Below are 18410 nucleotides of genomic sequence, written 5' to 3' on the forward strand. Positions count from 1 at the left end.
TTTTTGAAAATGACAGGCAGGTGCACCAGGCCGGAGCCTAAGTGGGAAGTTGGAGAAGGCTTGTGCGATTACTTTAAAGGGTGCACCAGAGTTGGTTGGGTGGCTCACTCACCCTTCTGCTTCTGCACCCTCCTCATCCTCTGTATCTGCACCCTCCTCACTCTCTGCTGTGTGCACCCCCAAATGCACTACGACCACCATAGCCCCTCCACTCGAGTCAGAAGAATTATTTTCCCATCCATTCTCAGACCTTACCGATGTGCAGCCATTCTTGACATCGGATGAGGAAGTGGAGTTAGCAATGGCCGCCACCCAGCGGTCTGACGACAGTGCCCATAGCCCAAGGAGAGAGGTCCCTGCTGTTGCTGCCTACTCCGAGATCTCAAATGTCAGTGGTGGTGAAGTTGATGATGTTGACTTGTCGATGGACGTCACGTGGGTGCCCACAAGAGAGGAAGAGGAGGGGAGCTCAGAGGGAAAGACGAAGCAGCAGAAAAGGAGGAGAAGCAGGCAGAGCTCACAGGGCACAGGAGGCAAAAAGCAGACTGCAAATGTATCTGGAGCGAGCCTTCCACCATGCACGGTCACATCTTGGGCTCCCAGGACGTCGGCACATGGCTCCGCAGTGCGGGCTTTTTTTAACGTGTCAGCTGCTGACAATAGTGTTGCCATCTGCAGCCTGTGCTGTCAACGCATAAGTCGCGGTAAGCCCAACACTCACCTAGGGACGACCGCTTTAAAAAGGTACCTGGCCTCCCATCATTGAGCTCCACGTCCTGCCTCTTCTCCTTCTCCTCTCTCCTCCCATTTGTCCTCCACTCCACCTTCCACTGTGCCGTTGTCGCGTTCATCTGTAGAGTAAAAAGATGATGACGCCGGATAACCCTCTTGCCCAACGGCTGACCGCTGGCTTGTCGGAACTGCTAGCCCGCCATCTACTGCCATATAAACTTGTGATACTTGGAGGTCATTAGAAAATTTGTGGCCATTGGCACACCGCAATGAAAGGTCCCTGGAAGGAAATATTTCTCCCAGAAGGGCATCCCAGAGCTATATGGCCACTTTCAATGGCAAGTGAATATATCTCTGGCACACAGTGTCGGTGCCAAGATACATCTGATCACAGACACATGGTCTAGCAAACACGGGCAGGGAAGGTACATAACTTTTACTGCCCACTGGGTGAACCTTCTGACGGCCATCAAGCATGTAACCTGTGGCCCGTGTGGATTTGGTGATACCGCCAAGGATTGCATGCAGGCCTGCCTCTTCTTCTCTTCCTCCTACTCCATCCCCCATCTCCTTCTCGGCTGACTCCTCCTTTTCCACTGCTACCGCCTCTTCCGCTGCACCCCCCAAACTCCACAGAACCTATTCGACATCCCAGGTGAGATGTTGCCATGCTGTGCTGCGGCTGTTGTGCCTGGAAGCCAAGGGCCACACCGGTTCTGCACTGCTTTCAGCTCTGCGGTCACAGGCCGATCAGTGGCTAACCCCGCTTAATTTGACAGTTGTTAAAGTGGTGTGCGACAATGGTGCCAATCTCCTGAGCGCACGGAAACAGGGCCAAATGACACATATGCCGTGCATGGCACACGTCCTGAACTTAGTTGTGCAGCGATTCGTTGCCAAATACCCCGGGGTCCAGGACGTCTTGCGGCAGGCCAGGAAAATCTCTGGCCGTTTTAGAAGATCTTACACGGCCATGGCTCGCCTTGCTGACGTTCAGCGGCGACACCATTTGCCCGTCAGACGTCTGATTTGTGACAGCATGACTCCCTGGAACTCCACCTTGTATATGCTTGATAGGCTGCTCCAGCAGCAACATGCCGTTAACAACTACCTGTATGAACTCTGCAGCAGGACAGGTTTTTGGGAGCTTTGTTTCTTTTCATGCAGACTTTTGCAGCCATTTGATGATATTACCAAACTGGTAAGTCGCAGCCAGGGCGCCATCAGTGACATCGTACCTTACGCCTTCTTTCTGGAGCATGCATTGCGTTGTGTCATTGATCAAGCCATCGGGGAGCAGGAAGATGAGGAAGTCGCAATGCTGAATTAATTCCCAGGGGGGGCTACCCCATCTGAGGCAAGTCAGCAGGAGTCTGAAGAGGAGTCAGAGGAGGATGGTGGCTGGGGGGAGGAGGTGGAGGAGGAGCAAGAAGAGCAGGCTTTGAGGGGGACTTTAAACTTTTCGGATATCCCTGGTGTTGTCCGTGGCTGGGGGGAGGAGACTGAGGACGACATTCTCCTGGGCCATGAGCAGGAGCCAGGGCGCTCCACCGGTTCCAATTTAGTGCAAATGAGAGCCTTCATGCTCCAGTGTTTGAAGAGGGACCCCGTATAAACGTACTTAGATCCCCGGTACAAACACAAAATGGCGGACATGTTACCAGCATTATAGAGGGCTGGCAGAATGCAGCGTTTCCAGGCTTTGCTGCGAGAGATGCTGCATTCTGCTGTTGCGGGCGCTGGCTGAGGAATTTCCACCCACAGCGAAACAGGTGCAGGTACCAATCCTACCACGCCTGCAAGAAAAGGGCAGTTTGAAGATGTGTTGGTCACTTTGGATATGAGATCATTCTTGCAGCCAACCCATGGACAGCCTCCCTCCGGATCCAGCCTCAGGGAACGCCTACACCGACAGGTGTCCGACTACATCAGGTTAACGGCCGATGTGGACGCTCTGAGAAGCGAGGAACCCCTGGACTACTGGGTGTGCAGGCTTGACCTGTGGCCAGAGCTGGCACAATTTGCCATGGAATTCTTGGCTTGCCCCTCGTTGAGTGTCCTGTCCGAAAGGACGTTCAGCACAGCAGGGGGGATCTTGACTGATAAGCGCACTTGCCTAGCTCACGACAGTGTGAACTACCTCACATTTCTAAAAATGAATGAGGCATGGATCTCAGAGGAATTTAACACCTGTGATGACCAGGTGTAATTGAATTTCCTCATGCCAGACCACACATATCCGCCACTACCCAGAACAAAGAATGATCCAGAATATACAGCAGCATAAAAGGCCTTTTCTGTCAGGTTAATGCCTAATATTTGGAGCCTGTACTGGCCTACTGTAACATTTTTATCCAGTAACCGCCTAATGTACCTCCAGCCACATCATCAGAAGTTCTTTTCTGTTAGGTGAATGCCTAATTTTTGGAGCCTGTACTCCAGTGTCCTACAATAAAATTTGTATCCAATGACTGCCTAATGTACCTCCAGCCACATCATCACAAGTTCTTTTCTGTCAGGTGAATGCCTAATTTTTGGGGCCTGTACTCCTGTGGCCTAAAATAAAAAATTTCTAGGCTCCAGCAGGTCACATTTTTGAGAGTTTCCCTTTAAAAATGGCCCCTGATTAAAATACATATTTTTTGTGGGAATATTTGCCAATGATCCCCCTCGGATATGTCACTGTCCATGTTGTGGGACTATTTGTGCACTTCTACTAAGTATTTGGTGGCTGCAAATATGACCTGAAGGTTTTACAGGTTCACCCGCCATTACAGTCAATGGGGCCTGCCGCAAATGTGTGGTTTGCGAACATTTGATCGCGAATGCACGTTCGAGTTCATGAACTGTCCCGACCGATGTTCGTCCATCACTACTTGTAACCATTTTATTGTGTTTTGTTTGATATTGGCTGGGTCTTCACTTTTTACGGTATTTACCCCAGTATGGACAAAATAAAGAACATTTAGAACTTGGCGTACTGGTACTATGCTAGTTTTTCATTATTTAGCTATTTTCAAATTTAGCGTTTACTTTATGGGAAGGTACAAGAGGATATAATGGCACTGTTTTATAATATTAATTGTTGGTGTCCATTAATATTGTAAGACCAAAGACTAACGTTTTCATTTAAATACCAAGTACTGAATCTTATATATTTTAAGTGTTACCCTTCTTATTTTGAAAAAAAGAACTTTGATTTTGTACAATTTATCTGTTCTATATATTCTAGCCATCAGTCCTAGCTATGAATTATACTACATTTTCTATAGTCTTATTTGTAGGCTAATTCTCCATACTTGTTATAAATAAAGAAAATGTGATGATTGATCACAAAAGCGACAAGGTTGTATATTGGAAACTGCTTGGCTTCGATTTTGCTTGTTCTATCTTCTGATCTCTTGCAAAATATAAAAGAAATAACTCAGGATATGAGCAAATTCTATTATATAGAATAATAGGAACCAGCTGAGTGAAGCTGGTTTGCATAAAAATGTGAAAATATGTTCTGGGCAGAAGACAAATATAGGCTGTAAGACTGTATGGAATGTGCTATAGATGGTTTAGCTTTCCTGAACATTGGCTGCAAACCACAGAACAAATGCCAGTAAAACTTCATTGGAATTGATAAACTGGCCAAAATATATGTGCATGAACTTTGACTTGACTAATATGTATGACGGTTCATTTACATGTCATCCTTTACTTCACTCATTTTGCCAGATTTTTTTTTTAACCAAAAATTCCTATTTATTTTATACAAACCACATTGTCTACATGGAAGTTGAAGGATCCTGCATTTGTTGATGAGATGTCTTATTCTGACTATACAGTTTGTAGTTAAAGCTATCTATTTCCTTTTCTGTATTATGGGTAGAAGCTATCTTCGTATCCGATTTGTGGTCTGCAAATTGTTGATCTGCAAAAGATGAATGCATTCCGTGTGCTGTCCAAATTTAATTTGACATAGTCTATATTTTTGTGGAACGAACAAACGGACACAGAAAGCGCATGGATCATCCATGTGCTTTCGGAATCCATATGTCCATATTTCAACAAGATCAATCATTTCCTGGACTTGTCTGCATACTACGGACCATGGACACATTAAAGTTAATGGGTCCACAAAAAATGAGGATGTGACCCGGACCACATCCTTATTTTACGAATGTGCAATTTGAGGACCGTTAAACGGAAACGATTATGTGCACGCAGTAATTTTGGTCTGCATCCGAGCTCCATTTTTTGCTGATCGGATGCAAACCTATTCATTTCAATGTGACTGCAAAAAATGCAGACAGCACACTATGTGCTGTCTTTTTCCATATTTCCTGTCCTGCAAATAAAAATGTAATTTTTAACATTTTTAAGGGTAGCATGTGTGGAATGAGAAATTGTGGAATGCACGAGGCCGGTATCCGTTTTGCAGCACTGCAATTTGCAGACTGCAAAAACAGATGCAGTTGTATGCATGAGGCCTAATGCCTATATTACAATTAGAGACAAGACAATCGATTCTAAACTAATCAAATTTATCTGGAATTTCCCAAAAATCTGGATGCTAACTAAATCCAAATCTATAGCGATTCTACCTGGACGAGTCTTTACAGATCAGATCAAATCTGCTGACCAATTTGTTAGAATCATACCCAAAACGAATTTCAAGAAGTTTTCTCATCTCTAAGTACAATATTCCTCTATTACCATTGGCAATCCCAATTTCTGCAGCTAGGCCCCCACACCGTTGTGTCCCACAAAAAGAGGTACACATATGCAAACAGAAAGCAGGTCAAAGGGGCTCTAAACAAGGCAGTAGCTTTAAGGGGTGCAGAGATAGCAGTCACTACCGGGCCCAGGAGCTTGAGAGGGCCCAAAGACCAATGTGCCTCTTAAGAAGACACTGGTATTATAGAAAGTGCATGCTGTCAAGTTACACCTCTGGCTGGAGGGAAGGGGTTAGGTCAAGAATTTGGCATGGGGGGATGCTGTTCAAATTTTTGCCTCAGGCTGCATGAAGGCTATGTGCTTCCCTGCCCCTGGCCCAAGCTGAACTCTTGAACCAGGGCCCATGAGTCTTTAGCTACTCCCCTGACTCTTAAGCTTAATGTTTGGACTTGGTTTACCAGATTGAAACTAATGGATCCTCTGAGAGATACGTTTTTATGCAGCTTTTGGGTATTCAGCATAATCTAGATGTGATCTCAATAGTCCCTAAAAAAAAACTTTGGGTAGTTGAACGTTATGTTTGCTTGGATTCAGGCCTGGCCAGTGTAGTAAATTGCCATTGCGTCTTGTTGATTCATTAAAGTTGGATCTGCAATTCTTACATGTATACATAAAAGTTACAAATAGTAATTATAAAATATATAAGATATTTAGTAATGTTTTAATGTAGCCTTTGCCTAATATTTTATAAAGGAAAAAACAATAAGAAAGACATGATGTGCCCCAGACCTAATTGTCACGGTCGGGAGTGGGGGGAAACTCCCCACCGTATAATAAGGGAAAACAAGGAAGCAGCTAGGCCTGGACACCAGAAAAAGGGAACAGGTCAACTCCTAATGCTTCCCTAATCCTCGCCCTTACTTCTCACCATATGATCGGCTCTGGATGGTAGGACGGCTCATACCCAGGAAAACTAGGACCCTGAGTCGCCCTGAAAATCCCTCAAATAAAGAAAGGGCAGAGACGACCTGTTCATCCTAGACACGGATGAACAGGAGTCTCCACCGGACTATCTGCAAGGAAAAAGTGGAGACCATATACAGTAACTGGATCGGCAGGTAAGAACACAGAACAACACACTTACCTGTCACTGCCACCTCGACTGGAACCCGTGAATAAGTACTGGAGCCCACACACCAAACAGGATACCGTACTAACAACACACATAGTTATCCAGCACACCAGTTATTGCCTGGATCCCCATGCAGCAAGATGCACGGCAGCTCCAGGCAGCGCTGCATACAGGCTTTTGGTTCCTCCTCCTGGGAACCCTGAGACCCCCTTCTGGAGAAACAACACACAGGGAACATGTCTAGCAAACATGCTGGACTAAAGACACCAACAGACCAGACATGTAACAGCCACTAGACAAGACAACAACCACCCATACATAAACATCACCAAACATATGCAAGGATAGTGAAGGGAAGGTAGACAAATGGGAAGAAATAGATGACATTGGGAAGACATCGATGTCCTACTAAGTGGCCCTCAAGGACTGGGCAGATAAAACACCCAGGACAGGAGCAAAGCTCCAGCACCGACAAAGGCTGGAGTACAACTGACTCCAGCCTGGAAGACACAGGTAATAAAACCCTAGTGGCCACACCCAGCCAGGAAGTTAATCCCTCCAGCACCAAAGCCCATACATTCTGCGACAACAAGGCGTCAACCATCATGTGTCACGGTGAACAACAAAGACCGTGACACTAATTGAAAGTGTAACACCACAAATTCTGTGTGTAGCTCTAATCTAAGGGCCTATGCAAATATCAAGGCTTTGTGCACAGACCCTATTCAGCCAATGTGAGCCAATGTGAGATCTATGCACTCTGCGTGCTACTACTGTATATGGTACTTGTATTAGGTAATGTTTCAAGAGGAGAATACCTCCATAATTTGGTATACAATGCTGGATTCCATATGAAACCTTCATGTGCTACCAAATAAAACTATAGTCAAGCAGAGGTACATTTGCCACCATATGAAATTGTAGGCACTCATTATTTTTTTTGATCTATACAACATGAATCTTCAATACAGCCAGGTCTATATAGCCAAAGTGTATTAGAGCCCTGTTATACATCATATATTAGATTTAAAGGGGTTGTCTGCACCCTGATAAAAAGTGGGGATGACCAGACATGGTATATAAGTAAAAAAAAAAAAACACTTACCTGCTCGGATTTTCCTGGTTACTGCAGCACATTTTTGTCCCTACCGCTTTCAGTTGCTGACTGCCCAGAAATGTGACGTCCAAACTCACCATGCATTACCACTGCCGGACAATCAGTGACCAAGGCACTGATGTGTAAAGGCATGTGCAGATAACATCCACAACTTGTGGCCTACTAGAAAATACAGGCCTGCCCTACTGCTCTCAGATTTTTACAGGCACAAAAATTGAGTTTATTTTGAAAGTTTGTCTATTTAAATGTGATGTTTTTATTTTATGCATTTTGCCATATTGGTAACAAGGTTGTATGTGTTGGGATCTAGGAGATAGGAGATTTACCAATGTCATGAAGGAAAGCTCCATACTGCTTGGGGCTGCCCAGCCATGGATGTTGATTTCTATAACTCAGTTGAAAAAATAGTAGTTGCAAAACCTATGAGTGAGTACTGGAGTCAAGCAGTTGACAGAGTCAAGAATTTTACGAAATTTTAGGGACATCACCAATGCACCATCCTGTCCTGTCTGTCTGGTATGTCAAAATCGCCATAAAGTTGTTGTCTCATCAATTTAATCCATCGCGGCAATCAGTTGACTGCCTGCCCATTTCTCCTTCCGCTGAAGCTGAAATTCTGCATTTCAATATGTCCATTTAGAAATTAGGCAACTATGTAAAACATTGACACCTACAAAAGAGTCTACCAGAACAGTTTTTTTTAGCCTGCTCTAATAGAATGTAAGACGTTTGGCTAGGGCTTAATGTAGTGATATTCAAATCCCTTGGTTAATGATCCAACAATAGAAAAACACAGAAATATATTACTGTGATATTACTATCAACCTAATACAAAAACAGCACTGGATTGGAGTGGAAAACCTGTACAAGCAGTTAAAAATTATACAAAATGTCTGCAACATTTTCAGAAAATACAGGGTATTCAGTATAATCATAGACTCAATCCATAAGGCAAGACAGCTGAGTACAGCATTCGGCTATTTTCAGAACTCCCATAGAGATTAATAGGAGTGTGCATCAGTCGCTCTATTTATTCCAGGGGTCATCAAGGGGTACGGGGTCTCCATTCTTGTGAGTGGTAGGACCTCTACCAATCTAGTAGTTATCCCCTATCCTGTGGATAGGGGATAACTTGTCACAGCCGGAATTTCCCTTGAAGGATTTTATTTCCAACGGATTATTTATATGTAGATTATAATGACATTCACGGGTTCCATATGTAATTCTGCTTTTCATCTCTTGTGTTATGGTTTCAAAGTTCCATTCATTTTCATACTGATGCCTTTTCCCTGTAAAGGATATACTTAACTTCCTGCTTTTTCTTTCAAAAATGCAAATTCTACCCTTGAATGCCTGCCCTTTAATATGGCTTTATTGTAGAAGGATCGGCATTGGCTTACTTCCTGATATTACATAATAAAAGACATCAATAAAACCAAATGTATTGTAGTCTGCTACTCTTACTATCATTATATATAGACACATACTGTACAGCTCACAAACCTTCACCTACACCCACGGAGATATCTGTGGAGATAAAATACAACTAGTCATATGGGCAGAGGTCATGAATAAACAGGTCTGGTGGGCGATCGCAGACGTGATGAAACTGATCTGGTCTGGTGGGCACTAGGAGAAATGATAGAACAGATCTGGTTAAGTGGGTGGCAGGAGACATGATAGCACTGCTCGAGTCAGGTTGATGGCAGAATATATGATATAGAAGTTCTGGTCAGGTGAAAACCAGAAGACATAACTGTTGCGGTGGTAGAAGTAATTATGGTATATAAAACTGCGAGTATACCATGTGACCTGGCAGCATGTTCTGCATGCAGCTTACCGCCAATTGCCACGCCGCACCTACCTGTACCTGCTTATTTGCTTCAATTAGCATGTATATGTGAGGCTCGGCTAGAACTGGCAGATTAATTGGTGACACGGGTATAATTATAAGCTGATGTACCTGCATTAAAGGGAATGTGTCAGCAGATTTGTACCTATGACCTGGCTGACCTGTTACATGTGCGCTTGGCAGCTGAGGGCATCTGTGTTGGTCCCATCTTCATATGTGCCACATTGATGAGAAAAATCATGTTTTAATATATGCAAATGAGCCTCTAGGAGCAACGGAGGCATTGCCGTTACCCCTAGAGGCTCAGCTCTCGTCAACTGCCACACCCTCTCCACTATGGCTAGTTGCACACTAGTGGCTAGGCAGTGTGAATGTCAACAAGCCTGGCCCTGTCAATAAAAGGCTAGTTGCACACTAGCGGCGGCGATCTCTACTCATCTCTTCACTATAATGGGGACGGGCGAAGATCCGGCCGCATTCTAGCAAATACGCTGAGAATCGGCCGGAAGAAAATCTCTGCTAGCTACAAACTTCCAGCAATGCCAGAATGCGCAGAGATCTGGCAGGCTGTTCCCTGCTGTAACAGCCTGCTGGATCGCCGTCACTAGTGTGCAACTAGCCTTTGATTGACTGGGCCAGGCTTGATGACATTTAAACTGCCTGTCAATCAAAGGACAGAGGGTGTGGACGTTGCAGAGAAAACCGAGCCTTCAGCTGCCAAGTGCATATGCAACAGGTCAGCCAGCTCCATAGGTACAAATCTGCTGATAGATGCCCTTTTAATATGTTTCATTTAATGTACAGGTAATATATTGTATTTTGATGCATCTCTTGTCAAGAACGGGCCAGTCACTTGGTTGGTTTGCTGCTAAATACTATATAAATCCAATCTCGCAATGTAAATTTGCACTGCCAAATCATAAAATGTCATTGTAAATGATATTACAAGGCTGTGTGAGAATTTAAATTTTCTAATTTACCTGTTTTCATAATTTGTGACCATTCTTTTAGAGCAGCGGAGGGGAACCTTTTTGCTGCTGAATGCCATTTGAATATTTGTAACATCGTTCGGGGGCCACACAAAATTCTCAACTTAAAAATATGACAGCTATATTTGGTCAAACATATAATTGACTTAGGGGTAAGTTACAGAAATTTTGCTTCAATAAAAAAAAATACAGAGCCCTGTATGCTTACAGTTCAAAATGGCGCCTGCACTGTAAGTGGAGAATATTATATGTTTAGTTCTTTATTTCTTTATTTATTATTTCACCCAGCTTCCACTCTCCCTGCCTTCACAACTGTCTCTGCCTCCTGTTCTTTTCTCAGCCTCAAATCAGCCCCTCCACCTCCATCAGCCTCAGATCAGACCCCCAGCCTCAGATCAGACCCTCCATCAGACCCCACAGCCTCCATTAGCCTCAAATCAGACCCCACCAGACCCCCCAGCCTCGATCAGCCTCAAATCAACCCCCATCAGACCCCCCAACCTCGATCAGCCTCAGAACAGCCCCCAGCCTCCAATAAGACACCTTCCCCCCCCCCCCCCCCAGCCTGCACTGTCTGCAGATCGGACCCCCAATCAGACCTCAGGTCAGATGTTTAAAAAATAAATAAATAAACTTACCTCTCCAGCTCTGGACGACACTGCCACTCGGCAGATTCACTTACCCTCCCTTCTTCCTGCCATTCTATATGTGTCAGGACACAGAGCGGGGCCCTGAAGAAGACCAGAGAAGGTGAGTAGAAGGTGACAGTGGTCATGGAAGCAGTCATTAGCATTCAGACTGTATGCTCTAGCAGAGTGGCAGAGAGCTGAGGGGCTATAGGAAATTATCCTGGCCCACGGGCTGGAGGTTCCCCACCCCTATTTTAGCGTATCTATTCATTTCAAACAAAGCATCCGTTAGGCAGAAAACAGGTATAGAATAATAGAAAGGCTCACTGTTATTAAATACATTACAACGGGTTCTACAGTTTTGCAGAATTGATGGCCTATCCATAGGATAGACATATCAGTAGCAGATTGGCGGGGACCGAGCTGCACTGAGCCACGATACCCGGCACTACCACTATTACAAGTATTGAGGTTTGTCTGGTAAACAATGAAGAGGACCTGGTACCTGTCACACCTTCAGTCAGCTGATCTGATATTGATGGCCTATCCTAAGGGTAGGCAGGCAACCTATCTTGTAGTGCTAAAAAAAAAAACTTTAATAAATGTATAGGGCTCACTGAGGAACACCTTTTTATGACTAACCATATGGAAATATGATTTAACAACAGCAGAGTACAAAATATAAGAAAAGGGATTATCTTATATTTTGTGACAATTATTTAGTTGCTCTCCACCGACCAACTCTATATATTAAAGCGTTGGTCGCATAATGGCTGAACCAGATTTGTCAGGAGGCATGCCGAGAGCAATGTGCTTTGATGATGTTATGGACTGTAGAGTAAGATTGAATAAAGCAGCTATTATTTTTGATGTATCAACTGCAGCCAATAGAACTTGTGACACTCCTGACATGAAATTGTTAATGCGGGAACTTGAGTCTTTGTTATCCAAGGAAATGTGCACCTGGTGGGATGCCAAGACGTTCAGATCTTATCTGGACAAATCGATGATCCCCAGGGGGCTACGACTGAAAAAAACATTTAATTATTCGTTGTTCTTTATGGAAATATGGAATGCCGCATTGTCTGAATGCTCAGTAAAACTATTCAGCTTTATTGTATGGCAGGAAGAAGCACTGTTGAAAGTTACTCGTGGAAAAAATCATAGCGATGCAAAATACCCTGCTACCCTTTAATGAAAAGGACGAGTTTGTGGCATCAGATAAAGATCTAAAAGAGAGAATTATTGCCTTGGAAAATGAAATAATTAATATCAAAGAGACGAAATTTAAAAGGGGTGTGCAGGACTATTCTTTAAAGGGTTTCTGTCACCCCATTAAACTGTTTTTTTCTTTTTTTCTTTACTAATAATCCCTATAGTGCGATCTCATGATACATAAGCAAATTAATCATTTTGGTTCAGTAGAATTTGCTAAAAATCGATTTTTAAAATATGCTAATTACCTTGCTACCAGCAAGTAGGGCGGCTACTTGCTGGTAGCAGCCGCATCCTCCGATGGTAATGACGCCCCCTCGGCATGCTGATTGACAGGGCCAGGGAAGGGAATCGTTCTCTGCTGGCGCTGTTTGAATTTGAAATCTCGCGCCTGCGCCGTACCTGTCTTCAATCGGCGCAGGCGCACTGAGAGGCGGCCGCTCGCTCGACCGCTCCATCCTCAATGCGCCTGCGTCGATGACGTCATCAAGTACACCCGGAAGAGAAGACGCCGGCATCGCTGGAAGGAGGCGGAGAGTCTGGTGACGTCGCTGGATGCTCGAATCAGGTAAGTATGTTCATAATAAGCATGCTGCCACAAAAACCACCAACGAAATGGGAATAAATAATTTTATAAAAATGACAGTTATTAACACTATACCACCAACGATTATTAATAATAAATCTCTTCCGGGTGTACTTGATGACGTCATCGACGCAGGCGCATTGAGGATGGAGCGGTCGAGCGAGCGGCCGCCTCTCAGTGCGCCTGCGCCGATTGAAGACAGGTACGGCGCAGGCGCGAGATTTCAAATTCTAACAGCGCCAGCAGAGAACGATTCCCTTCCCTGGCCCTGTCAATCAGCATGCCGAGGGGGCGTCATTACCATCGGAGGATGCGGCTGCTACCAGCAAGTAGCCGCCCTACTTGCTGGTAGCAAGGTAATTAGCATATTTTAAAAATCGATTTTTAGCAAATTCTACTGAACCAAAATGATTAATTTGCTTATGTATCATGAGATCGCACTATAGGGAATATTAGTAAAGAAAAAGAAAAAAAAACGGTTTAATGGGGTGACAGAAACCCTTTAAAGGCGTTCTCTGGGAATTAAAAAAAATGAAAATACTTTATTATAAATATATCTTTCATTAGTTATAATGGCTCGTTTTGTCTGGGGAGCAATCATTAGGAGAAATAAAATGGCCGCCGTCCTATTAGTACACACAAAACCTGTCCTAATCACATAGCAGGACAAGTTACTTCAGAACTCTGAGCTAAAGAGCTGCCTCATCCTCCTCTGTGCTCTACTTGTCAGGGATTATGATCCTGAATACAGTTTAATATGATCTTCAGCTGAATTTCTGTAGGAAGGAGTTCATGAGGAGACATAAAGTACAGAGAGGAGGTGGGGATGTGGCTGTGTCCTGCTATGTGATTAGGACAGGTTTTGTGTGTACGAGTAGGATGGTTGTCATTTTGTTTCCCCTGATGATTGCTCCCCAGACAAAACGAGCCATTAAAAATAATGAAAGGTATTTGGGAATATATTTATAATAAAGTAATATTTACGTATTTTAATTTTCTTAATTCCCGGAGAACCCCTTTAAACAGACTGTATACGTAGAAACAAAAATCTTGGGGCACACCCAAATCTATTTTAAAAGGCAAGAGACGCAGAAAATACTCCCAACACAGGGTCAGCTTAACAAGTGCTGAGGGATCCTCTGATTCGTCTGCCTCTACCCAAGAGGGAGATCATTCCCCTAGGACAGTCCCCAAAACACAAAAGCAAAAAACTGTTATGAAACATAATGAGAGGGGCAGAAACAGTAATTATGGGAAAAATAAAGATATAAAAGAAGTATCCTAGGAGGTATCTGCGGTACAAAATGAGCGGTGTAGAAAAAGCTAAAAAAAAACGATTCCGGAGAGCAGGCCACAAACATGGAAGAGGGCCCCAGATATCCGAAGAGGGCAGGACCGAAGCAAAAGTAGAAGAGGAGGTTTTAAATCTCTCGAGTTATATACTCTCAGAATCAGAATTAAGTTTCTTAAGAAAAGGATTATCTTTTTCTCCTGCCTCGGACTTTGATCCGAGGCAGGAGAAATGCCTGTGTAGAACTGATATCTACCACTATACTGTATTGTGTGGTGGTAATTGTATAGTGGGTTTTATTTGATAACAGTATGGCAGTATTATTCAGACACTATGTAATAGGTGGTCATCTGGTACTATTCTTAGGCCTTTATATAGTGGTAATAAATGGTATTTAAAGATATATGATTCACATAGATTCGTTTTTATGACAGGGCAAATTATTTGGGGTCAGGTCTACTATAAATATAGGTTCGAGGCCACATTTTAAAGCTGAGCTGGTGTATCTAGAATAAGTCTATCAACATAAAAGTTGTCTTTATTAAATACAGTGAAACTTCTTTAAGACTATAGCACAAAATTGTGGAGAAAATAGTCTTCTAGAGCGGTGATCAGCTCAAAGAGCAATATAAACAAAAATAAATCTTTCATGGAAACTGTCTAAACTTGTTTGCAACCAGCACATTCACTTCTGCAAAACCTTATCACAGTCCCTATTCGGAAAATCATATCCACCAATATTACACAAAATAGACAGCTCCGCTGCTTCGTTATGTAACTTTTCAAATATTAAAGTATAGCCATGGCAGTTCTATTTTTTCTGGACAGCCCTGCTTCCTAGGAGAGGTTCATCATCATTTTAGAAATATAAAACCATAGGCCGTATTATAATTACAATTCATTTTAGCATATAAAAAATACATTTAAACCAATTATTTAAGAATATTCATATATAAAATCAAAATATGAAAATGCAAAGCTTGGAGTTGATGACAGTAATTCTACGACAAATTCTTTAATTGTCCCCATCATCAATCAGCAGTCACTAAATGTCTTCTTAATGGTTTCCAGTTAGCGGTAAGTACACTATAAATTTACTTATGAAATACTCAAACTAGGGCACAGAAGTTCATTCATCTTACCACACAGACCAAATCCAGATAAAACTATGTCTGAAGACAGACCAGCACTTTGTCAGACAAAGTATGTTTTTTGGTGTTTTTGGCATTGGCCAGCTATTGTTTGAAAGCCAGCATGTGCCCTGAAGGTTTCCAAAAAAACAATATGTATAACAGGACATCTATTGAAATCATAATATGTTCTCTTTCCATTTGTGGCCCTCTTGCCAAAACACTTCTGAATTCTTTATTATATGTGATGGATATCTTCCAGCCTCAGTCTTTTAACATGGTGCCAGGATGTTGATAGCCATTTTGACATTTGAATGATTAGTGGTTTAAAGTTACTTACTGCCAGCCACAGTAAGAAATCATTGTATATATTTTTAATGGCAGTTTTGGCAATGGTTTATTGTGGGTCATTTACAATTATTTAGATCATGGTGTAATTTGACATCTTTGTGCTATTTTCAAGTACACCACATTCTATCATCCTACATGTGTTATGTGATTGGGACTACATAATTCTTTCTTTTCTTTTTTCTTTTTATGTCATTTTGCTTAGTGAAATAAACTAGTAGGGTGATATATTATTTCTTTTACTCTGGTCCTTCAAATGCAAGCTACAAAGTTGATCAGTTTACTTTAGATTCTTAAAAGGGTTGTCCAAGTTATAATTTCTAAGATGCCACCGAATGTCTAAAAATAAATAATCAGCCAATTTTCACCTTTTTCTTCCCTGCCATTTCCAGCACCGAAGCTATGGTTCTTGTGTTCTTCTACAAGGCTAGAAGTATATGGTCACTAAGACCAGTGATTGTTTTCACTGTTGCCATAACAACATTCAATTCTCTAAAGTCATTTCCTGTTCCTCAGCTATTGGCTGAAGCTGCCCCCCACTGACTTCCTGCTATGCCCGCCTCCTGCACATAATACTGATCATACTGAGCATTATCTGCTCCTCTTTAGGTCTGCTTTATGGTCCAAATTCAGGAGAAACAGATAAAATGGAGCTCCCAAACTTTCCTGTATTATGCTCAGACGAATACAGGAGGTAAAAAAGAAGGAAGTCTGCAGAGTATTGATTGATGAGAGAGGGATATTTTGAAAAATTCTGTACAGCCCAGTAACATGCAGTTATTTGATATTTCTGAGTTTAAAGGCTATGTACACCTTTGGGGGGGGGCAATTTTTTTTATTATTGCATTATACTTATTTTGAGCTAAAAAAAAAATTTAATTGGTCTTTATTAATAATGTGGAACCTTTTTTTCTGTACAGAGCAGACATGCTCTACTAGCTGCCGGTGGATTTTTTTTCTTTTCCGTCATTTTAAGGAGCAGATGAACTTCTTTTCTCTGATCTCTCACATTATAAACACAACTATTATAGCTCAGTTCTTATCTTACTGATAAGAATGTGGCTTTAATAAGTGACCTCTTAGTAGTTTAGAGATAAGGCCTATTAGATGACTGGCCCAAAGTGAAAGTACAGTCACACAGTTAGAAAAACACTTAACCCTTTGTGACTGAACAGCTCAATATTTTCAATAAAGGCAAATTGAAAATATGATTTTTTGCCAAAAATAAGTTAAATGCAATCATAAAAAAATGTACTCCAAAGGTGTACATAGCTTTTAAGGACCTAGAGAGTGAAATAATTACCATCTTTTTTTATGCTTTATAAGACACACCAGATTATGATGCACCAAAATTTTTGAGGAGAAAAATTTATAAAAAAATATTTTTCATCAGACACCCAAATAAGACCCCCCCCCCCCCAATTTTCATCAGACTTCAGATCAGATCCCCATACCAGACCCCCAATATCAGACCACAGATCAGAAGAAAAATAACTAAATAGATTTACCTCTCCGGACGGCGGGCTGCAGTCACCATTCCCTGGTCTTCTTCAGGCCCGCACTGCCCATGGTCATAGTGCGTACACTATGTCCTGATGTTTCAAGCCTGAAGAAGACCAGGGAGGAGTGAATATGGCCAGCGCTAGCAGCGCTTCACTCACCACTTCCCGGGCCTCCTGCATAGTAGTGTCCACTTCCATTATGAAATTCCTCTCTAGTATTTACTTTATAAATTGAATCTTAAAAAAAATGGTACCCACCAGTGTCACTTTATAGATGCTTCCAGAGCTTAAAAGAAAAAACACAAATGGCGGCTTCATATGTGATCTTGCTCAATTGCTGCTAGTCCTGTCATCCACCTACTGGTCTGTGTTTACCTTGGAGAATTGATGTGCTGTACCAGCTTGTGACCACTCCAGCTGATCACTGGCCACAATGGTCATGTCAGTATGTACGATGTTTTTCTGTATCTCTGTGGTCAGATCAGTTGTACATTTCTGGAACTGTAATTACACTTTCCTCTAATATATATGGCAAGCCTCAGACTTTGAAAACAACATACGAGTTCATAATGAAAGGGCCTAAAGGGAGAATTATCCATGTAATGCCAGAGCTAATGTTGTGATTTCATCCATCTTACCTCACACCCTATTAGTTTTGGAATCCATTGGGTTATTTTAAATTATTTTTTCCTTATCTCTACAGCAAATTGCTTTGCTGGTTGCTGTGTTATCAGCTTAAAATGATCATAGTCATTAGCACAATGCATGCTAACCCCATGCACCCGGAAGACACTCTGCCAACCTTCATGTGGATCCAAGTAGGGTTGTCACGATACCAAAATTTTGATTCGATTTCCATACCATAAAAAAGTATTGCAATACTCAATACCATTCGATAAAAGTCCTATCCTATTTTTGGGGCGGACAAGGTAACTTAAAAATGGCAAATCACGCGTTTTTTTTCTGTTACGGCGTTCACCGCATAGGAGATATTTTTTTAATATTTTAATAGTTTGGACTTTTCAGACGTGGCGATATGTAATGTGTTTATTTATTTATTGTTTATATATTTTGTATGTAAAATTGGGAAAGGAGGGATTTAAACTTAATACTTTGGTGTTTGTTTGTTTTTTACTTTTTATTTAATAACTATTAGCCCTCTTAGGGGCTAGAACTGGGATCTTTCAATCCCTTGTCCTATTCACGCTAATAGAGATCTATT

At 42.3% G+C, this 18410-nt stretch overlaps 1 protein-coding gene across 2 annotated transcripts in view; it reads left to right on the forward strand.

The window, feature by feature from the left end:
* SLC24A3 (solute carrier family 24 member 3) overlaps window positions 1-18410 on the forward strand; it is a 410823-nt gene that overhangs the window by 73564 nt on the left and 318849 nt on the right. The gene's annotated exons all lie outside the window — the stretch shown is intronic.

The sequence above is a fragment of the Bufo bufo genome, chromosome 4 (assembly GCF_905171765.1).
Source record: "Bufo bufo chromosome 4, aBufBuf1.1, whole genome shotgun sequence".
Taxonomy (NCBI): Eukaryota; Metazoa; Chordata; class Amphibia; order Anura; family Bufonidae; genus Bufo; species Bufo bufo.